This window comes from Heterodontus francisci, chromosome 20 (assembly GCF_036365525.1).
Source record: "Heterodontus francisci isolate sHetFra1 chromosome 20, sHetFra1.hap1, whole genome shotgun sequence".
NCBI lineage: Eukaryota > Metazoa > Chordata > Chondrichthyes > Heterodontiformes > Heterodontidae > Heterodontus > Heterodontus francisci.
This window is the reverse complement of record NC_090390.1, coordinates 41,814,051-41,833,519: the sequence shown is the minus strand read 5'-3', so window position 1 is coordinate 41,833,519 and position 19,469 is coordinate 41,814,051. Positions and strand designations below refer to the sequence as shown.

General features: G+C 44.1%; 1 protein-coding gene across 6 annotated transcripts in view; it reads left to right on the top strand.

Moving 5' to 3' along the window:
* Positions 1-19,469, top strand: part of LOC137380600 (adhesion G protein-coupled receptor A3) — a 582,693-nt gene that overhangs the window by 533,759 nt on the left and 29,465 nt on the right. The window lies entirely within an intron of this gene.

Here is a 19,469-nt window from a genome sequence, read left to right as displayed (position 1 = left end):
GCCCCACAGTCTTTACCTGTGGCGTTTTTAAGTTCTACCCATATGGCCTCATTTGAGGAACCTTCTAAGATATCATCCCTCCTTACTGCAGTAATTGACTCCTTGATCAACAGTGCAATGCCACCTCCTCTTTTACACCTGCACTCCCCCCCCCCCCACCCCCCGCACCACCCCCCACCCCCCCCCCCCCCCCACCGTCACGCCTGAAGATTCTATACCCAGGAATATTGAGCTGCCAGGCCTGCTCTTCCCTCAACCATGTCTCTGTGATAACAATAATATCATAATCCCATGTGTTAATTAACGCCCTCAATTCATCTGCCTTACTTGTAAGATTCCTTGCGTTAAAATAGATGCAATCCAGCCTTGCATTATTTGCTTGTGCCTTAACAGGTCTATATTTGCTCTGCCTTCCAGACTGACTTAGTTTCTCTTCTATATTTGGCTGTGCATCTCCCCCCCCCCCCCCACTGTACCTCCACTCTGTATCCAATCCCCCTGCCAAATTAGTTTATCCCCCCCCCCCCCAACAGCACTAGCAAACCTCCCAGCAAGGATGTTGGTCCCATTCCGGTTCAGGTGCAACCCGTCTAACTTGTACAGGTCCCACCTTCGCCAGACATAGACCCAGTGATCCAGGAAACTAAAGCCCTCCCTCCTGCATCATCTCTTCAGCCAGACATTCAACTGCTCTAGCCTTCTAGTCCTATATTCACTAGCACATGGCACCGGGAGTAATCCAGAGATTACAACCTTTGAGGTCCTGCTTTTTCATCTGCTAACTAGCTCCCTAAATTCTTGTTGGAGGTCCTCATCCCTCTTCCTACCTATGTTGTTGGTACCAATGTGAACCACAACCTCTGATGTTCACCCTCCCCCTTCAGAATGTCCTGCAGCCACTCTGTAACATCCTTGACCCTAGCACCAGGGAGGCAACATATCATCCTGGAGTCACGTTTGCGGCCACAGACATGCCTATCTGTACCCCTTACAATAGAATCCCCTATCACTTTAGCTCTCCCAATTTTTTTCCTTCCCTTCTGTGCAGCTGAGCCACCCGTGGTGCCACAGACATGGCTCTTGCTGCATTCCCCTGAGAGGCTATCTCCCCCAACAGTATCCAAAGCGTAAAATCTGTTAGATAGGGCGATGGACCCAGGGGACTCCTGCACTACCTGCCTAATTCTTCTACTCTGCCTGGTGGTTACCCATTCCTTTTCTGCCTGAGCAGTCTTTACCTGTGGTGTGACCACCTCCCTGGACGTGCTATCCACAATGATCTCAGACTCGAGGATGCTCCACAGTGTCCCCAACTGCCGCTCCAGATCCGAAACGCGGATTTCGAGTAGCTGCAGCTGGAGACACTTTCTGCACACGTGTTCATCCTGGACACTGGAAGTGTCCCTGACTTCTTACATTGCACAGGAGGAGCACTCCACACTGCCGAGCTGCCCTGCCATGACTTACCCTTAATTTACTCCCTTAAATTACTCAAAAATTAGAGATTATCCTTGGTCTCTTTCAGTTTCTTCTTTGACTATTTCAACACCTCATGGAATGCTTTTGTGGTAAAGAGCAAAGTGATTTTTACTCTACACTTATGCTGGTATGTAATGCCTGATACTGACATACGGGTGGGTGGAAGAAGTTCTCCTCCTATACTCCATCCTAAACCAGGCGATGTTGCAGCAGAGAATGAGAGTAACTTCAGGCAGTAAGACCTACCAGTATCTTACACCACCAAAATGAGATTTCCATTCCTCTATCCCTGCTTGGATTGCCACTGGCCACTCCTTCTCCACCCGTTGCATACAAATGGCAGCGAGGCCAAGGGCCCTGGAAATTTTCCCTCCCATCTGCCCCACTTACTGCCACTTCCTGGGACCACCATGGGGAAGATGATGGTAATGGTCCTGGCTTCCCCTCAGTCTGGCCCTCAATGACTTACCTGTGTAGGAATCAGGCTCTACCAAGGCTTACTTCCCTGGAAGTCCATCACTGTTCGGAGCTCTTCTGTCCCTTTAATTGCATTCCTACCTGTTTGGATGCTGCAACAGTGGTTGCACTACAGTAACTCTGGCATTTCCCTTGGAGCTGATGGTGGATGGTGAGCATACCACCAGGAGCCCAACATGCATATTCAATGAGCTGCCCAGAATCAGATGGGCAGGTGGGAAATCTGATACTGCCAGAACTCCACTCTAAAGAGGATAATCCAGGTCTTGGTGTCAAAAATGGGAAATGTTCCATTTTGAGATACTAAGATCCCATTAATTGTTATTGCCCCCCTGGAAAAAAAACATGTATTTTGCAAAAAACAGAACTCATTTCCATCTGCGCTCGTGTACCTATATATGTTTATTTTTAGAACCATATAAAGTTATTTAAAGCACCATACTACTTCCTTAAAAGAATGTTATTGTAATTCTCTGAAATGAACATTCGGAAACACAGGTTCACAAAAATTGATCAGATATCAGTAAGAATTTCAGTGTCAGTTATTGCTCATCAAATATCATTCATTGAACACTCGGAAAAATAAACTACTAATATAAATAGGTGAGTCTTAGAAAAACATAACTGGCCATTGGCTGGTTTGTTGGATATGCTGTAACATGAGACAGTCCCTGATTGCATTCAATCTTTATCACCAGGTTGCTGATTAACATCCTTTGTGGTCTCACAGGAATGTATGGAGAGAGAAAAACATATTTTTTCATTTTCCCCTTATGCTGCCAAAGTATGGGTGATATATATTTCATATCTGTATTTGTCACGTTAGTGGAGAGTTTCTCTCAATCCGTAAATATATTTCATCAGTGTTAACAATTCCTTACATGATAAGTTTGAGGAAGTGCAAAGTGAAATCTCTATGCATTTTCCACATTGAGAGAAATAAATAGCCACCTCATCTTTTCTTACCAGTAGTTCATAACAAAGTAGCATTGACAGAAGTTTGGTAAGAGCTCATTTCCTTATCCTCCTGACAAAGGATAGGTAGGGAAAATTAAAGAAGCAAAAAAAAACTAGAAATGAGATCTAAGACTAAATAAAATAAATAAGTAATAAAATTTAACTGAGGTCGAAAAACGTTTTTCTAAGGAGTTCTTGTTTCCTTGTAAAAATCAACATCCTGCAAATTATAAATACCTTTGGCAAAAAATGAATAGTCTCTTGCTGCAGGAAATGTTTAAAAAGCTTTAAACCTCTCGGATCTTGTGTGTAATGCCAATAGGCAGTGCATTCCAGATCACAACAACTCACTGTGTAAAAAAGATTTCCTCATGTTGCCCCTGGTTCTTTTGCCAATTACTTCAAAACTGTGTCCTTTTTTTGTATGGACTTGCTTTGTAAATATTGTAGAAATAAATGGGGTTTCTGTCAACAAAAGTAGTGAAGAATATAGGCTAAATTAATTGTACCCAAATCGGTGATCGATTTAAGCTACCATCAGATCCAAATTGCTCTTAGAAACAGAAAGAAAATCATCATGTTTCTTTTAATTTGGTGCGTAAGTCCTTCTCTGATATTTTAATTAAACCACAATGAAGTCTGAGCTCTGTTCATGTACATTCCACTGCTGTCCTTGAAATCATCATTGTCATTCTGTAATTGCTGTTTTCTACTGAAACTAAACATGTTCCTATTGTATGAATATTTTAAACAGTTAAACATCCAATTTTAAAAACATTCTGATATCCGACCTTGTTCATTAATTTTCATCACTCTGTAGTTTTAACATACTTGAATATGATTCCATTCACAGTAACAACTATTTTAAATCAATACGTTAAGCTCAATGTCAAATCTTAGCACCTCCGTCCACACTGCCTCATATAAAATGATGGTGAGTTGTTAACATTTCATCATTTTGCTATTTTACTATGGCATTGTTATTGTAAACCTCTCTGAGCAATGTGGATCAGAGTTAAGGATAGAAGTTACTATTCATAAATGGTCAAATTTAAATTCTTCAATCATTTTTCTTAAAATATTTCAGAATATTTCAGTGTCCAAGATGCAGTCTGGGAATTAAATATGGCCATCGTAGCCCCCGTCAGTTCCATATACCATGCAGGCTCAATTCAGTTTTCGGTCATCCTCTAGACCTTCTGGATCTAGAAGACTGGAAAAGGCTGCTCATTGCTTGTTGGATTTAACCTTTTAGCATCAATCAAACTTTGCTAATCCTCCAGACACAGGAATGTTAAAGAGCTCAAGTTGAAGTTTTCCATTTTACAAGCTTCAGGGGAGGGGAAGGAAGTTTAGGGAGGGGAGGACTTGGAGTTTTGGATATGAGGGTGCACATTTTTTGCATCTCTGTGTAATTAAATTTGGCCCATTTACTGGTTTTGACGTGTATAACAGCCCTCAATTTCAGAAGGTTGGCTATTCCTGGCATATGACTTAGCCCCATAACTTTTGGGGTGAAATTAACTCTACAAAGCTTAAAATAAAAAACAACAGCTAACATTGCTGCCATGATTCTGTAAAATATAGAATCATAGAATTATATTGTATTGCAGGAGGTCTTTTGGCCCATTATGCTTGTTCAGGCTCTTGGGCGAGCTATCCAATTAGTCCTATTCCCCTGATCTTTCCCACTAGCCCTGTAAATTCTTCCCTTCAAGTATTTATCCAGTTCTCTTCTAAATGTTACCATTAAACCTGTTCCCACCACCCTTTCAGGCAGTGCATTCCAGATGACAACAACTCACTGTGTAAAAATATTTCCTCATGTTGCCTCTGGTTCTTTTGCCAATCACCTCAAAACTGTGTCCTTTGGTTGCTGACCCTCTGCCACTAGGAACAGTTTCTGTTTATTCAATCAAAACCATTTGTGATTTTGAGCATCCTCTTACCCTTCTCTGCTCTAAGCAGAATACCAGTTTCTCCACTCTCGCCACATATTTTCTGATACATCTACAGAGGAGCAAGGAAATCCACCTGCAGATTATAGATATTAAAAAAAGGAGTAGAGACAATGGGCAGAATATTGTGCTGCCCTTGGAGATGGACACGGATGCTGGGGGGCAAACAAATGGCAGGAGGTGCTGTTCTCGACATTGCTCAGACCCCCTGCCTTTATGTCCAGGCAGGGAAAGCTGTGGACAGCCTTCCAACCCCAGGCTAATTGAGGCCCATAATGGCCACTTAAGGGCCTCTTCCCACCTCCACCTCAATTTTGTGGTGGCCTCCTTATGGGGTCGGGGTGGTCCCACCTTTGGGGGCATTCCAGGGCCCCCCAGCAGCAATCTTGCCACCGCCCACCCCCACCCCCTCAACCATCGGAGTTAATTGCCTGCCTGCCTGCCATGGAATTCTAACGGGCGCCTGACAGAGGGCTAAGACGGGTTCTCTCCCCACCTTCCGGCCCACCACTGGGATCCCCATCACTGGAATAAACTCTGGCCCAATAAGACTGAAATCAGATATGGATGAATTTAATCATAAAATATTAAATTATTACTAATTTCTTCGAAACAATTATTTTATTAATAGAGTCCATGATCTATAACTGAGATTATCAAATACTGGCAATTGAGGCAGGCCTTTTTCCATTCATGCCAATCTCTTCTCAAACATTCCTAGAATGTATGCACAAATATCAGAAGAATGCTTTAGGAAATTCAGATACATGTGGCTGATTGTGTTTATTTTAAAGATCTTGGTGCCAAAAATCCAACCCTCCTGGACCACTCTTGTGATAACTCTGGTGAGAGTCCAGCAGAAGGGCTATAAATTTAGTCAGGGCCTTGTTAGGGGCAAAGCCTCAGCCTAACCCGAAGAAGACCTGAGGTGTAAGAGTGGTGAGGACTCCCCGGCCAGGAGTTTCATCTTTCCCCATCCTGGCTGGCAGGTGTAACAGGCTGCTGAACAACAGATGTAATGCCTGTCTTGGTGGCCAAGGGCAGGAATCCCCAAAAATGTTGACATTTTCAATGGCCCAATGGCACTGCAGAGAGATTTATCTGGTGGTTGGGATGAAGGTGTGGGTTGACAGAGGAAACACCCCAGGACCACTGCATTTTGCTGCCGTTGTGGCCCCGGTGGTGCAGGTGCCTGGCTGGATCATGCAAATTAAGTGACCTCCCTGACCCTGCAAATTATAGTAGACCCCAACATTTTTTTGTCTTCTCAATGAAGCAAATAACCTGAGTTTCCTACACATTGAAACATAGAAAAATAGGAGCAGGAGTAGGCCATTCAGCCCTTCGAGCCTGCACTGCCATTCAATACGATCATGGTTGACCATCCAAGCTCAGTACCCTTTTCCTGCTTTCTCCCCATATCCCTTGATCCCTTTAGCCCTAAGAACTATATCTAACTCTCTCTTGAATATATTTAATGATTTGGCCTCAACTGCTTTCCGTGGTAGAGAATTCCACAGGTTCACCACTCTCTGGGTGAAGAAATCCCTCCTCATCTCAGTCCTAAATGGTTCACCCCTTAACCTTAGACTGTGACCCCTGGTCCTGGACTCCCCCGCCATCAGGAACATCCTTCCTGCATCTAGTCTGTCCAGTCCTGTTAGAATTTTGTAGGTTTCTTTGAGATCCCCTCTCATTCTTCTAAACTCTAGCAAATACAAACCTAATCGACCCAATATCTCTTCACACGTCAGTCCTGCCATCCCAGGAATCAGTCTGGTGAACCTACAGTGCACTCCCTCCATAGCAAGAATATTCTTCCTCAGATAAGGAAACCAAAACTTCACACAGTACTCCAGATGTGGTCTCACCAAGGCCCTGCAAGACATCCTTGCTCCTGTACTCGAATCCTCTCGCTATGAAGGCCAACATACCATTTGCCTTCTTAACTGCCTACTGCACCTGTATGCTGACTTTCAGCGACTGGTGCAGAAGGACACTCAGGTCTTGCTGCACCTCCCCCTTTCCCAATCTATCGCAGATGATAATCTGCCTTTCTGTTTTTGCCACCAAAGTGGATAACCTCACATTTATCCACATTATACTGCATCCGCCATGTATTTGCCCATTCACTCAAACTGTCCAAATCACACTGGAGCTTCTCTGCATCCTCCTCATAGCTCACACTCCCACTCAGCTTTGAGTCATCTGCAAACTTGGATATATTATATTTAATTCCATCATCTATATCATTAATATATTTTGTGAATAGCTGGGGTCCTAGCACTGATCCCTGCAGCACCCCACTAGTCACTGCCTGCCGCTTGGAAAAAGACCGGTTTATTCCTACTCTTTGTTTCCTGTCTGCCAAGTTCTCTATCCATATCAGTACCTTACCCCCAATCCCATGTGCTTTAATTTTGCACGCTAATCTCTTATGTGGGACCTTATCGAAAGCCTTCTGAAAGTCCAAACACACCACATCCACTGGTTCTCCCTTATCTATTCTACTAATTACATCCTCAAAAAATTCCAGTAGATCTGTCAAGCATGATTTCCCTTTCATAAATCTATGTTGACTTTGTCCGATCCGGTCATTGTTTTCCAAGTGCTCTGCTGTTACATCTTTTATAATGGACTCTAGCACTTTCCCCACTACTGATGTAGGCTAACTGGTCTATAATTCCCTTTTTTCTCTCTACCTTTTTTAAGTATTGGGGTTACATTAGCTACCCTCCAATCCATTGGAACTGTTCCAGAGTCTATAGAATTTTGAAAAATGACCAGCAATGCATCTACTATTTCTAAGGTCATGTCTTTAAGTATTCTGAGATGTAGATTATCAGGCCCTGGGGATTTATCAGCCTTCAATCCTGTCAATTTCCCTAACACCATTTCCCTACTAATACTGATTCATACAGTTCCTCCTTCTCACGAGACCCTATGTTCCCCAACATTTCTGGGAGGTAATTTGTCATAGAGTCATAAAGTCATAGAATTACACAGCACAGAAACAGGCCCTTTGGCCCATCGTGTCCGTGCCGGTCATTTAGCACCTAACTATTCTAATCCAATTTTCCAGCACTTGGCCCGTAGCCTTGTATGCTATGGCGTTTCAAGTGCTCATTCAAAATACTTCTTAAATGTTGTGAGGGTTCCTGCCACTACCACCTCTTCAGGCAGTGCGTTCCAGATTCCAACCACCCTCTGAGTGAAACTTTTTCTCCTCAAATCCCCTCTAAACCTCCTACCCCTTACCTTAAATCTATGCCCCCTGGTTATTGACCCCTTCACTAAGGGAAAACGTTTCTTCCTATCTAACCTACCAATGCCCCTCATGATTTTGTATACCTCAATCATGTCCCCTCTCAGCCTTCTCTGCTCTAAGGAAAACAACCCTAGCCTATCCAGTCTCTCTTCGTAGCGGAAATGCTCCAGCCCAGGCAACATCCTGGTGAATCTCCTCTGCACCCTCTCCAATCAATCACATCCTTCCTATAGTGTGGTGCCCAAAACTGTACACAGTACTCCAGCTGTGGCCTAACTAGCCTTTTCTGCAGCTCCAGCATAACCTCCCTGCTCTATATTCTATGCCTCGGTTAATAAAGGCAAGTATCCCATATGCCTTCCTAACCACCTTATCTACCTGTGCTGCTCCCTTCAATGATTTATGGACAAGTACACCAAGGTCCCTCTGACCTTCTGTACTTCCTAGGGTCCTACCATCCATTGTAAATTCCCTTGCCTTGTTAGTCCTCCCAAAATGCATCACCTCACACTTCTCAGGATTAAGTTCCATTTGCCACTGCTCCACCCATCTTACCAGCCCATCTATATCGTCCTGTAATCTAAGGCTTTCCTCCTCACTATTTACAACACCACCAATTTTCATGTCATCTGCGAACTTACTTATCATGCTCCTATATTCACATCTAAATCATTAATGTACACTACACAGCAAAGGTCCCAGCACCAGTCCCTGCGGTACACCACTGGTCACAGGCTTCCACTCGCAAAAACAACCCTCGACCATCTCCCTTTGCCTCCTGCCATTAAGCCAATTTTGGATCCAATTTGCCAAATTGCCCTGGATCCCATGGGCTCTTACCTTCTTAACCAATCTCCCATGCAGTACCTTATCAAAAGCCTTACTGAAGTCCATGTAGACTACATCAACTGCTTTACCCTCATCGACACATCTAGTCACCACCTTGAAAAATTCAATCAAGTTAATTAGACACGATCTCCCCATGACAAAGCCATGCTGATTATCCCTGATTAATCCCTGCCTCTCCAAGTGGAGACTAATCCTGTCACTCAGAATTTTTTCCAATATTTTCCCAACCACTATTGTTAGACTCATTGGCCTGTAATTACCTGGTTTATCCCTGCTACCCTTCTTGAATAATGGCACCACATTCGCAGTCCTCCAGTCCTCTGGTACCTCTCCTGTGGCCAGAGAGGATTTGAAAATTTGTGTCAGAGCCCCTGCTATTTCCTCCTTTGCCTCACATAATGGCCTGGGATACATCTCATCTGGGCCTGGGGATTTATTCACTTTTAAGCATGCTAAAACAGCTAACACTACCTCCCTTTCAATGCTAATATATTCAAGTATATCACAATCCCCTCCCTGATCTCTACACCTACATTGTCCTTCTCCATAGTGAACACAGATGCAAAGTAATCATTTAAAACCTCACCTATGTCCTCTGGCTCCACACACAGATTGCCACTTTGGCCGCTCATGGGCCCTACTCTTTCCCTGGTTCTCCTCTTGCCCTTAATATACATATCAAACACCTTGGGATTTTCCTTTATCTTGCCCACCAGTGTTTTTTCATGTCCCCTGTTCGCTCGCCTAATTACTTTTTTAGTACCCCCTCCATTTTCTATACTCCTCTAGTGCCTCCGCTGTTTTCAGCGCTCCAAATCTGCCATAAACCTCCTTTTTTTTCCTGATCCAATCCTCTACATCCCTTGACATCCAAGGTTCCCTGGACTTGTTTGTCCTACCCTTCACCTTAACAGGTACATGTTGGCTCTGAACCCTCACTATTTCCTCTTTGAATAACTCCAACTGGTCTGATGTAGACTTTCCTACAGGTAGCTGCTCCCAGTCCACTTTGGCCAGATCCTGTTTTATCATATTGAAATCGGCCTTCCCCCAATTCAGTACCTTTATTTCCCGCCTGTCTTTGTCCTTTTCCATAACTACCTTAAATCTTACAGAGTTATGGTCACTATCCCTGAAATGCTCCCCCACTGACACTTCTACCACTTGTCCAGCTTCATTCCCTAGGATTAGGTCCAGTACCACCCCTTCTCTTGTAGGACTTTCTACGTACTGGCTCAAAAAGCTCTCATGTATGCATTTTAAGAATTCCGCCTCCTTTAAGTTTTTACACTAAGACTATTCCAGTTGCTATTAGGTAAGTTGAAATCCCCTACTATTATTACCCTATTATTTTTACACCTATCTGAGATTAGCCTACATATCTGCTCCTCTATCTCTCCCTGACTGGAGGCCTATAGTACACTCCCAGCCAAGTGATTGTCCCTTTTTGTTTTTAAGTTCTACCCATATGGCCTCATTTGGGGAACCTTCTAAGATATCATCCCTCCTTACTGCAGTAATTGACTCCTTGATCAACAGTGCAATGCCACCTCCTCTTTTATGCCCTCCCCTGTCACGCCTGAAGATTCTATACCCTGGAATATTGAGCTGCCAGTCCTGCCCCTCCCTCAACCATGTCTCTGTGATAGCAACAATATCATAATTCCATGTGCTGATCAACGCCCTCAATTCATCTGTCTTAATAGAAGAACTCCTTGCATTAAAATAGATGCAATCCAGCCTTGCATTTTTTACTTGTGCCTTAACAGGTCTATATTTGCTCTGCCTTCCAGACTGACTCAGCTTCTCTTCTATATTTGAGTTTTCACCAATGCTGTAGTTGTAGCGCAAATAAATAAAGACTTGCATTTATATAGCACCTTTCATGACAATGCGACGTCTCAAGATGCTTTACAACCATGTTAAGTGCAATCACTGTTGTAATGTAGGAAACACGGCAGCCAATTTGCACACAGCAAACTCCCACAATTATCAATGTGATAATGACCCGATAATCTGTTATTGTGATTTTGACTGAGGGCTAAATATTGGCCAGGACACTGGGGATAACTCCCTTGCTCTTCTTCAAAATACTGCCATGGGAGCTCATTTCAGGTGTTCGTACTCCCAGAGAGAGTCAGTGCCAAGGGAACTATTCACCCAGTGAGAGTCAGTGCCAAGGGAACTATTCACCCAGTGAGATTCAGTGCCAGAGGACCGTATTCCCAGTGAGAGTCAGTGCCAGAGGACCGTACTCCCAGTGAGAATCAGTGCCAGAGGACCATACTCCCAGTGAGAGTCAGTGTCAGAGGACCAGACAGCCAGTGAGAGTCAGTGCCGGAAGAATTTTACCATTGTATCAAATTGACTGGCATCATCTGGGTGATTATTATATCGGTCAGGGGGAGTTCTCCATAAATTTACGCCTACCTGAGAGGGCAGATGGGGCCTTGGTTTAACATCTCATCTGGGAAACAGCAGCTCTGAAAGTGCAGCACCCCCTCAATACTGCACTGGAATGTCTGTCTAGATTTGTGTGCTCAAGTCCTGGACTTGAACCCACAACCTTCTGACTCAGAGGCGAGAGTGCTACCAAATGAGCCACAAATGACGTACTAAATGCAGAGTAAAAGTTGGCGAATTTCCACCGGGGGTTCTCCCACTTGCTCATTGTAACTTCAGTGTTTGTGCCAAATTTCCTGGTGTTTCCAGGGCTGCATGGGAGAACCCAATGTCTCAAAGGAGCTAAAAAATACTCAAAGGCATGTACACTCCCTCCCCTTAAAGAACTTACCTCATCTACCTAAGTCTAGAGAGTTTAAGTGCACCCTTGCCGAGTCAAGGCTTAGGGACCCAAGAGCATATGCAAGGGTACCACTGGAGTTAAACAGTTATAACTTACCAGCACGGAGTGTTGCTAAGCTTTCGAAATGCCAGGATCACCCAACCTATTTCAGCATGTGCCTACAGTTTTATCTGGAAGTGAGTGGGATGAATCACAGTCCCCAGTGACAAACATATCCTTCCGCCCCCCAGGTCCCAAAAATGAACCAGCCTGGCTGGTCAATCACCAACCATGCCCTGGTGTAATTTTTTTTATTCATTCACGGGGTGTGGGTGTTGCTGGCTAGGCCAGCATTTATTGGCCATCCCTAATTGCCCTTGAGAAAGTGGTGGTGAGCTGCCTTCTTGAACTGTTGCAGTCCATGTGGGGTGGGGACACCCACAGTGCTATTAGGAAGGGACTTCCAGGATTTTGACCCAGCGACAGTGAAGGAACGGTGATATAATTCCAAGTCAGGATGGTGTGTGGCTTGGAGGAGAACTTGCAGGTGGTGGTGTTCCCAAGCATTTGCTGCCCTTGTCCTTCTAGGTGGTAGAGGTTGTGGATTTGGAAGGTGCTGTCTGAGGAGCCTTGGTGCATTGCTGCAGTGCATCTTGTAGATGGTACACACTGCTGCCACTGTGCGTCAGTGGTGGAGGGAGTGAATGTAGATGGGGTGCCAATCAAGCGAGCTGCTTTGTCCTGTATGGTGTCAAGCTTCTTGAGTGTTGTTGGAGCTGCACCCATCCAGGCAAGTGGAGAGTATTCCATCACACTCCTGACTTAAGTCTTGTAGATGGTGGACAGGCTTTGGGGAGTCAGGAGCTGAGTTACTCGCCTCAGGATTCCTCATCTCTAACCTGCTTTTATAGCCACGGTATTTGTATGGCTACTTCAGTTCAGTTTCTGGTCAATGGTAATCCCCAGGATGTTGATAGTGGGGGTTTCAGCGGTGGTAATGCCATTGAATGTCAAGGGGCAATGGCTAGATTCTCTCTTGTTGGAGATGGTCATTGCCTGGCACTTGAATGGCGCAAATGTTACTTGCCATTTATCAGCCCAAGGCTGGATATTGTCCAGGTCTTGCTGCATTTCTACACAGACTGCTTCAGTATCTGAGGAGTCACAAATGGTGCTGAACATTGTGCAATCATCAGCGAACATCCCCACTTCTGACTTTATTATTGAAGGAAAGCCATTGATGAAGCAGCTTAAGATGGTTGGACCTGGGACACTAACCTGAGGAACGCCTGCAGTGATGCCCTGGAGCTGAGATGATTGACCTCCAACAACCACAACCATCTTCCTTTGCGCGAGGTATGACTCCAACCAGCAGAGGGTTTTCCCCCTAATTCCCATTAACTTCAGTTTTGCTAGGGCTCCTTGATGCCATACTCGGTCAAATGCTGCCTTGATGTCAAGGGCAGTCACTCTCACCTCACCTCTTGAGTTCAGCTCTTTTGTCCATGTTTGAACCAAGGCTGTAATGATGTTAGGAGCTGAGTGGCCCTGGCGGAACCCAAACTGAGCATCACTGAGCAGGTTATTGCTAAGCAAGTGCCGCTTGATAGCACTGCCGACGACATCTTCCATCACTTTACTGATGATTGTGAGTAGACTGATGGGGCGGTAATTGACCGGGTTGTACTTGTCCTGCTTTTTGTGTACAGGACATACCTGGACAATTTTCCACATTGCCGGGTAGATGCCAGTGTTGTAGCTGTACCAGAACAGCTTGGCTAGGGGTGCTGGAAGTTCTGGAGCACAAATCTTCAGTACTATTGCCAGAATGGTGTCAGGGCCCATAGCCTTTGCAGTATCCTGTGCCTTCAGTCATTTCTTGATATCACGCAGGGTAAATCGAATTGGCTGAAGACTGGCATCTGCGATGCTGGGGACTTCAGCAGGAGGCCGAGATGGATCATCAATTCGGCACTTCTGGCTGAAGATTGTTGCAAATGCTTCAGCCTTATCTTTTGCACTGATGTGCTGGGTTCCCCCGTCATTGAGGATGGGGATATTTATGGAGCCACCTCCTCCAGTTAGTTGTTTAATTGTTCACCACCATTCACAACTGGGTTTGGCAGGACTGCAGAGCTTAGATCTGATCCGTTGGTTATGGGATCGCTTAGCTCTGTCAATCACATGCTGCTTACGCAGTTTGGCATGCAAGTAGTCCTGGCTTGTAGCTTCACCAGGTTGACAGCTCATTTTGAGGTATGCCTGGTGCTGCACCTGGCATGCCCGCCTGCACTCTTCATTGAACCAGGGTTAGTTCCCAGCTTGATGGTAATGGTAGAGTGGGGGATATGCTGGGCCATGAGGTTACAGATTGTGGTTGAGTACAATTCTGCTGCTGCTGATGGCCCACAACACCTCATGGATGCCCAGTTTTGCATTGCTAGATCTATTCAAAATTTATCCCATTTAGCACAGTGGTAGTGCCACACAACACGATGGAGGGTATCCTAAATGTGAACGCAGGACTTCGTCTCCACAAGGACTGTGTGGTGGTCACTCCTACCAATACTGTCATGGACAGATGCATCTGCAGCAGGCAGATTGGTGAGGACAAGGGCAAGTATGTTTTTCCCTCGTTGGTTCCCTTACTGCCTGCCGCAGACCCACTCTAGCAGCCATGTCAGTAGTGGTGCTACCAGGCCACTCAAGGTGATGGACATTCCCCCACCCAGAGTACATTCTGCACCTTTGCCACCTTCAGTGCTTACTCCAAGTGGTGTTCAACATGGAGGAGTACTGACTCATCAGCTGAGCAAGAGGTTTCCTTGACCATGCTTGACCTGATGCCATGAGACTTCATGAGGTCCAGAGTCAATGTTGATGACTCCCATGGCAACTCCCTCCCGACTGTGCTGCCACATCTGCTGGGTCTGTCCTGCCGGTGGGACAGGACATACCTGGGGATTGTGATGGTGGTGTCTGGGACCTTGTCTGTAAGGTATGATTCCGTGAGTATGATTATGTGAGGCTGTTACTTGGATAGGTACATGGATGATAGTAGAATGAAGGGTAGGTAGTTAGTTTGATCTTAGAGTAGGTTAAAGGTTCGGCACAACATCGTGGGCCGAAGGGCTTGTACTGTGCTGTACTGTTCTATGTTCTATGTTCTATGTTACTTGACTAGTCTGTGGAACGGCTCTCCCAACATTGGGGTAAGCCCCCAGATGTTAGCATGGAGGACTTTGCAGGGTTTGCTGTTGTCGTTTCCAGTGCCTCGGTTGATGCTGGATGGTCCATCCAGTTTAATTCTTTACTAATTTTGTAGCAGTTAGATACAACTGAGTGGCTTGCTAGACCATTTTAGAGGGCATTTAAGAGTCAACCACATTGCTGTGGGTCTGGAATCACATGTAGGCCAGACCAGGTAAGGACAGCAGATTTCCTTCCCTAAAGGAACATTAGTGAACCAGATGGATTTTTACAACAATTGACAATGATTTCTTGGGCATCATTAGACTGGGTTTTAATTCCAGATTTATTAACAGAATTCAAATTTCACCTTCTGCAGTGGTGGGATTTGAACCCATGTCCCCAAAGCAATACCCTGCATCTCTGGATTACTAGTCCAGTGACAATACCACTTTGGCACTTATTCTTCACATGTGGACCTCCTTGGCACTGGTATCCTTTTATCAAATCTACTACAGCACCCTCCTGTGCTGCCACCTGCCAAGTTGCCTTTAGCTCCATTCCCCTTTTTTTCTTCATGCCACCCCTTGATATTGGCATCTGCTGTACTCCTTTGAACCTTGCTTCTCAGCTTCTTCAAACTCTCCAGTCCAAGCCCTACCCTTTTCCCTACCACCACATTTCCTTCAGCTCTTTTCCTCCAGTTTCTTTAGCATTTCAGGTCTGGGCACCTTCCATGCATTCTTCAGACCTGTCACTCAGTTTTCTTCAGGTCCAGGCACTGGGCATGTTTTGTGTATATATACAATAAAAAAACAGTCATTGGCACTTTCCATTGAATTAAGAACCAAGTCTTGGAATGTGATCCCCAAAGAACCAGTAAACACCCCAGAACACCATTTGATAAAACTAGAGCTTGACTTATCCAGTCTTAGTAAAACAGTAGTTGTGGTGTTATCTCTATATAGTATGGAGAACCTAGTGTAAAAAGCATAGCCCCTAACCCATTATGAGCAACACCTTGAAACATTGTTTTATTTGCACCAGGTGATCAACAGCTGAGATGCGTTCTCAGGAATTGTGGTTGGACAGTAACTAGACTCATTGAAGATGTGTAATGGGGTGGTGGTAAAGGAAGAAATCAAATTGGACAAAGGGTCTTTCTTCAGTAAAATCTGTCTTTTTATTATTTACGCCAGCTAAGTGGCCTGTTTGTTCAGACATTTAAATAAGATCAGTGTTGCATAGTGATTGGCTGCAGTTTTCCATTACTGTTAACAAAATAAAATTCTCAAGAATCATATATTTCAAAATCCATTTTTACAATTTAATTTGGGTTTCCTTCATTTCAACAAAACAAAATTGAGTGTGCCATAGAGAGCTTCTTGGGTTCAGTGGTGTCAGCCGCACCAATAAGAAATTCCCATGCCCCTTACTTGCCAGTTGGCTCGCACTGTCCATTATCTACTTTTATGTTAGCGTAATCTCGGGTATGTGACAATGCATCCCCCTTGACATATGAACTGGATTTATTGTTTCCAAATATGCCTCCATGTAATCTTCTTTGGAGGCAGACCAAAATTTATAATACATAATTGACATAGATTAATATGATCCAGATGGAACCAAATCACTATGTATAGTAATTCAGTTGTTACTTTCATCGAACTAAGAACAAAATGTTTTTTGCATGTGTTCTCATTTTAGAACTCTTGTTTGCTTTGAGCATTACTTTTACTTTGGGAACATTCTGACTGATCTTTGTCAACTGTCAAGAGATAACAAGGAAACGATTGACCTGGATGGTGCTGAGTGACTTTTCTTTGCCAAGTTTCTTTGGATAATATGCTATTCATTATCTGTCTGTGATAGTAACATAACACAATTTCAGGCACAGGTAGACAATTGGTCCATCTAGCTGAACCATCCAATTCCCTCAAGATTTCCTTAAAGCATTTATAAATCTAATAGCTCAGAATCATGTTTCCCGACAGTAACTATCGAGAGCCATTTTTGAACTTGTGCATAGCTTCTTGTCCCACCACTCTGATTGCTAATCTGTCCCTCCACTGATTTTTTTCTGAGTTTCCTATTTACTTTCACCATCCATAATTTGTCTGCTTTATTTAAAATCTTGTATCTGTAACATGGTCATAAGTCTGACATTGTCAGTTGATCTAAGCTAACCTTGTGATACTATGGATCAATCAGATTTCAACATTAGAACAGAGTAACTACATAACACAATGCACCTATCATATTGTTGGAAAAATGTCAATCTGTTTTCAGCCAGCATGGTAAATTTCCATTCTCCCCTTCGTTAATCTTCTACTCTGAGCATTTTACCCATCCTGATCAGCTTTGGTCCCTGCCAAACCCTTTAGTTCTGCTCCCTTTCCTCCCTGCTTCTCTTGGCCACACGGAGTACTCCCTTCCTGACTCAGAGTAGCTTTAGGAGCAGGAACCAGGTCTCACTCTGCCCACACTTTCCATGGAGCACATCTCTCCTCATGCCATTCCCCTGGGACTTAGCTGTGCTCTGCAAGTCAGGTGCAAGGCGCGGGGGAGCAGGGGAGGTTGGATGCAAATCTTAAAAGGAAGAAAGCAGCAGGATCAGTGTCCAGGAAATCATCTGAACTGCCAATTCCAATGCCCTTTTCAAATTTGCAGTTGCTGGTCTACAACAACGCTCTAGAGCTGGCAATGCTTACCAGCAACCTACCCTACAGTTTTTTTCGTAGTGCGTGGCTGATTCATTTAAGTGCGCAGGTCCTTTAAATTTTTTTGAATTGCCACGCTCGCGCATTAACTTAAAGGAACTGACTTGTGCACGACCTGTGCAGGAACTATTGGGTGACTGCACAGCTTAGAGGGAACATTGCTTACCAGCCCCTAAAAATAAGAAGGCCAGCAACAAAGAACTTGCCAAATTTCTCACCTACCTTTGGCTGTCAAATCCCAATCTGTTCACTCCCCACCCAGACCCCACCTGCATCCAGAACTCATTGCAGTCCTTCCCTTTCCAGCATTAGATCTCAGTCCCTATGGTGCTCCCTCCTGTTCCAGCTTTGGACCTGAAGCCTTGCTTCTTCCCCTCCCAATCTTAAGTTCTTATCCCTCTCCATTACAGATATGGATTGTGTGATCTCACTGCTCTAGGCCCTAGCCCCTGAACGTACCCAATCCAAGTCCTCTTTTTCAATCTCGTCAACCTATGTTGGAGTAGTTGCTGAATGCATTGCTAGTGATAAGGTCATGCCATCAGATCCACTGCCATTTTCTGGCCAGACCCTGACAAATTTTATTTTGGGTCAGACCTAGCTCCTACTTGGTCAGGCCCCAATCTCCAATTTGTGTTATACTGGTGTATGTTTCAGCAACAACGTGATGGCCTCTATTATGGCCATCCCTGCCAGACTCAGAACCCCACATCAGATGAGTTGAATTTGGCTCCCATGAGATGTGAACTCTCATCTTTTATACAAAAAAATGCAAAGGACACAAGTACAGTAGATCAATAGAAGGAACATGTGAGACTGATACTAACACTGAAAGTTACTGAGGGAGACAGTACGGACAAGAACTTGCAGAAAGAGAGAAACAGAATAACAGCAAAGAATTGGTGAAGCCAAGGAACATGGGTGTATAAGAGTCATAAAAAGAGTGGAAGAAATACAAACATACAGAAAATGACTTGTGAATTAGACATTAGGCAAAAAAACTGATACCCAAGGGACACGCGATCTTTATTTTTATATTCATTTGTTCGTGAACAATGCTAGAGGAGATCAACAAGTTTGTAATATAATGAATTCAAAAGTTCCTCCAAAATACGATGATATTAACACACTCATCAACCTTTATCTGGATGCCTCTAAGACAGAAGGTTGGCCATGCATTTTTAGCAGTAAAGTTGACAGGTGTACAAGAGCTATTAAAAAGAACAAATCTGTTTCTTCTGGTCGCTAATTGAGGGTAGCCTGGAGGAATACATGCACCACTTTCAAGGTCACTAATATCAAAGTGATTTAGCTGAAAATGATACACTACGCATATCAACTTCTGCTGCAATACATTGACTACAAATGATAATGACAGGAACTGTTGTGATGCAAATCACAGATGCAGACTTTTATACACACAGCTCCCTTCCCCACACTGTGTTCATCTTGTATATTGCTATCTTGGAACATAATGGCATATTTGTTAAACTCCCAAAATGTCAACCTATAAATTCTGGTATTTATTTGTGCATTTTGGCTGTGGAAAGACTTCTTAAATCCCAGTAATTCCAGTTTTTCCATTATGTTAACAAGATTCTGTAAATACAATTGAAACAATCTTGTAGCAAAATGAGAAGACTTTAAATACTAATGCCCCAGCAAAATACATACCTATAAATGCTTGTACAGACATCAAACATTGGTTATAATGCTACATACCTCATAAAGGACTTAATGACTCTCTCCCACACACTGGCTCTGAAAATGCTCAGGATATCCAAGCA